Here is a 4,244-nt window from a genome sequence, read left to right as displayed (position 1 = left end):
ATGCGCTCTCTCTCTCGTTCGCATATGCGCTCTCTCTCTCGTTCGCACACGCTGTCTCTCTCGTTTGCGTGCGTGCTCTCTCTCTCGCTCAGGCACACGCTCTCTCTCTCTCTCATTCACGCGTGCTCTCTCTCTCTCTCATTTGCGCGTGCTCTCTCTATCTCTCTCGTTCAGGCGCGCTCTCTCTCTCTATCGTTCGCACGCACACTCTCTCTCTCTCGTTCATGTGTGCTGTCTCTCTCTCTCGTTCATGTGCGCACATTCTCTCTCTGTCTTGTTTGCGCGCGCGCTCTCGCTCTCGTTCGCGCGCGCTCTCTCTCTCTCATTCGTGTGCACTCTCTCTCTCTCGTTCATGCGCGCACTGTCTCGTTCGCATGCGCACTCTCTCTCATTCGCGCACGCACTTTCTCTCTCGATTGTGCGCGCTTGCTCTCTCTCTCTCATTCGCGCGCGTGCTCTCTCTCGTTCACACGCACGCTCTGTCTCCATCTCGTTCGCGCGTGCTCTCTTTCTCTCTCGCTCGCGTGTGCTCTCTCTCTCGTTCGCGCGCGCACTGTCTCCCTTGTTCGTGTGTGCACACTCTCTCTCTCCCGTTCGCGCGCGCACTCTCTCTCGTTTGTGTGCGCTTGCTCTCTCTCTCTCATTCGCGCGCGCTCTCTCTCTCGTTCGCACGCACGCTCTGTCTCCATCTCGTTCACACGTGCTCTCTTTCTCTCTCGTTTGCGCACTCTCTCTCTCTCTCGTTCACGCGCATTCTCTCGCTCGGGCACGCTCTCTCTCTCTCGCTCGTTCACGCGCACTCTCTCGCTCGGGCACGCTCTCTCTCTCTCTCTCGTTCATGCGTGCTCTCCCTCTCTCTCGTTCGCACACATTGTCTCTCTCTCCGGTTCGCGCACGCTCTCTCTCGTTCATGCGCGTTCTCTCTCTCTCGTTCGCGCGCACTCTCTCTGTCTCTCTCGTTAGCGCGCGCTCCCTCTCGTTCGCGTACACGGTCTCTCTCTCATTTGCGTGCCCTTGCTCTCTAACGCTCATTCGCGTGCGCTCTCTCCCTTGCACACGCTCTCTCTCATTCGCACGCACTCTCTCCCTCTCATTTGGGCACATGCTCTCTCTCTCTGTCGCCTGCGCGCTCTATCTCTCTCTCTCTCATTCACGTGCACTGTCTTACTCTCTCGTTCGCACACGCCCTCTCTCTTGTTTGCGTGCGCACTCTCTCTCTCATTCGCGCACGCTCTCTCTCTCTCATTCGCGCACGCTCTCTCTCTCTCGTTAGCGCGCGCTCCCTCTCTCGTTCACATATGCGCCCTCTCTCGTTCACATATGCGCCCTCTCTCGTTCACATATGCGCTCTCTCTCGTTCGCACAGGCTCTCTCTCTCTCGTTTGCGTGCACACTCTCTCTCATTCATGCGCGCTCTCTCTCTCGTTCGCGCACGCGCTCTCTCTCGTTTGCGCGCGCTTGTTCTCTCTCTCGTTCGCGCTCCCTCTCTCGCGTTCGCGTGTGCTCTCTCACTCTCTCGTTCGTGCATGCTCTCTCTCTTGTTCGTGCGCGCTGTCTCTCTCTCTCTCGTTCACGCGCACGCTCTCTCTTGTTCGCGCGCACGCGAACAAGATAGAGAGAGAGCGGCGCGCTCTTTCTCTCTCTCTCATTCGCACGCGCTCTCTCTCTCATTCGTTTGCGTGCACTCTCTCGTTCAGACGCGCGCTCTCTCTGTTGCTCATTCGTGCACACTTTCTCTCTCGTTCGCACGCACACTCTCTCTCGTTCGTGCGCATTCTCTCTCTCTCGTTTGCTTACGCGCTCTCTCTCGTTTGCGCGCGCTTGCTCTCTAACGCTCATTCGCATGCACTCTCTCTCTTGTACGCGCGCGCTCTCTCTCTATCGTTCGCGCACACGCTCTCTCTCTCTCGTTCGTGTGTGCTGTTTCTCTCTCTCGTTCGAGCGCACACATTCTCTCTCTCTTGTTTGCGCGCACTCTCTCCCTCTCATTCGGGCGCACGCTCGCTCTCTCTCTCTCTATCGTTTGCGCATGCTCTCTCACTCTCTCGTTTGCGCGCGCTATCTCTCTCGTTCGCGCGTGCTCTCACTCTCGTTCGCGCGTGCTGTCTCTCTCTCTCATTCGCGCGCACTCTCTCTCTCTCATTTGTGCGTGCTCTCTTACTCTCTCGTTTGCACGTGCTCTCTCACGCTCTCATTCCTGCGTGCTCTCTCTCTCATTCGTGCACGCTGTCTCTCTCTCTCGTTCATGCGTGCTCTCTCTCTCTCTCACGTTCGCGCATGCTCTCTCTCTCGTTCGCGCACTCGCTCTCTCTCGTTCGCGCACTCGCGCTCTCTCCCTCTCTCGTTCGCGCCTGCTCTCTCTCTATCTTGTTTGCGTGCGCGCTCTCTCTCTCTCATTCATGCGTGTTCTCGCGGCGCTCGCTCTCTCATTCGTGCGCGCGCTCTCTCTCTCTCATTCGCGTTCTCTCTAACATCCCATTCGCGCGTGCGGTCTCTCTCTCGTTAGCGCGCTCTCTCTCTCGTTTGCATGCTCTCTCCCTCTCGTTCGCGTGCACTCTCTCTCGTTCGCGTGCTGTCTCTCTCTCGTTCGCGTGCTCTCTCTCTCTCTCGTTCGCGTGCTCTCTCTCTCTCTCGTTCGCGTGTGCACTCTCTCGTTCGCGTGTGCTCTCTCTCTCGTTCACACACTCTCGCTCCTGAGTGCAAAACCCAACACTCTCCTCACTCACTGTCTCGCACACGTACACACTCTTTCTCTCAGATGCACACACGCTCGCACATGTATTCTCTCTTTCTCTCACACATGCTCTCACAAACAGATCCACCCATCACCTACTCCCCGCGGCCAATGGCCTTCTGATATCGATTCGAAAACGGCGAAAGTTTCGGCGGGTGAGGGGGGGGGGGGGGGGGACGCGAACGTGGAAAACGTCTGTGATTGATGTTGGCGTTCCCTTTATTTGCCGAACTGCCTGACTTCCTCTCTGCCTGGACCGTCTCCAAAAGAGGCCGTTCACTTACCGAATGTCGGCCCTTGAGCTCAGGCCCTGCTGGCCGATAACCAGCCAAAAGAGCGTACAGTTTGCTTTTAACCACAATTTAAAACAAAATAAATTACTTTGGCCCCTCAGAGTCGCAGACAGACGACATGGCACTGTTTCTAAGAAAGTAGGCCTCACACAGGGCAGCTATACGTTGACGCCCTTCCTATAACAGATTAAATTGTTCCCTGATTTCCCTAAATTTAGATAATTTGTTAGCACAACTGTCAACCTTTAACCCTTAATTCGGAATTTCTTAAACAGAGGCTGAAGTATTTCCCCGGGGCTTAGGCCGTGGTTGATCCCGGCCTTTTACAGCTAATTGACTGTCGACTTACGGATTAAGATTCCCTCGCTTTTTTAACGGCCGAATATCTAAGGGATCGTGACTATTTTTGTCCCCGAGGGAGATGTATTTTTGCACGGCTGCTTCAGGTACAGTGAGAACGGTGAGGTGAGCAAGCTGGGCGAAATGTTTAGGCCTCAGGTTCAGGCTTTTGTCCAGTTCTAGGCCCCAGCCCTTCCAGAAGGATGTCCAGACCCTCCGAAAGGGTGCGCGGGGTCGGAGGTTCCCAGGAGTGTCAGGGAAGTCGGGGGGAGTGGGATTTCAGTTTGTACGGAGAAATAGAGAGGGGCGGGAGAAGCTGGGATAGTTCCCCTTCAACTGGAGAAGGTCAAGGAGGGAGATTGATTCGAGGCGTTTCCAAAAAAGGCGAGGTTTCCATTGAGGGAGAAAAGAACAGGAAGGGAGGGAGGGAGGGCAGGATTCACAGCAGAGGCGGGGGGAATGTGGGTCTAACTGGAGAGTCCTGTCAGTGTGCCAGCAGGGAATCAAGGGGCTGAATGGCCTCCGGTGCGGTGAGATGTCCTGTTCCTCACATTGACACGTCCTCTTCCTCAATATTTCTGTACGTCAGCACATTTCCGAACAGAGCTTTCTGCTCCAGAAAGGGTATGAGGAGAGAAAGGCCGAGTGAGAGACAGAGACAGAGAAAGAGATAAAGAGACAGAGTGTGTGAGACAGAGAGAGAACGACAGACAGAATGTGTGAGAGATGAGTGTGAGGGACAGAGAGAGAGAGAGGCAGAATGTGTGAGAGACAAGCAGAGAGAGAAAGAGAGAGACTGATGTGTGTGAGAGAGAGAGAGAGAGACGGAGTGTGAGGGACAGAGAGAGAGAGACAGAATGAGACGGGGGAGAGAGTGA

General features: G+C 55.3%; 1 protein-coding gene across 2 annotated transcripts in view; it reads right to left on the bottom strand.

Moving 5' to 3' along the window:
- Positions 1–3,204, bottom strand: part of LOC125483122 (tumor necrosis factor, alpha-induced protein 8-like protein 2 B) — a 6,037-nt gene extending 2,833 nt beyond the window's left edge. Inside the window, exon 1 of one of the 2 annotated variants that reach the window (XM_048596826.1) lies at positions 3,019–3,204. The gene's annotated coding sequence lies outside the window, so the exon portion shown is untranslated. The remainder of the gene's footprint in view (positions 1–3,018) is intronic. The other variant, XM_048596825.1, reaches the window with a different exon arrangement.
- Between the last annotated feature and the right edge of the window lie 1,040 nt (positions 3,205–4,244).

Source organism: Rhincodon typus, chromosome 5, assembly GCF_021869965.1.
Source record: "Rhincodon typus isolate 14 chromosome 5, sRhiTyp1.1, whole genome shotgun sequence".
In the NCBI taxonomy this organism is placed as follows: Eukaryota; Metazoa; Chordata; class Chondrichthyes; order Orectolobiformes; family Rhincodontidae; genus Rhincodon; species Rhincodon typus.
This window is presented reverse-complemented; position numbering and strand designations above follow the sequence as displayed.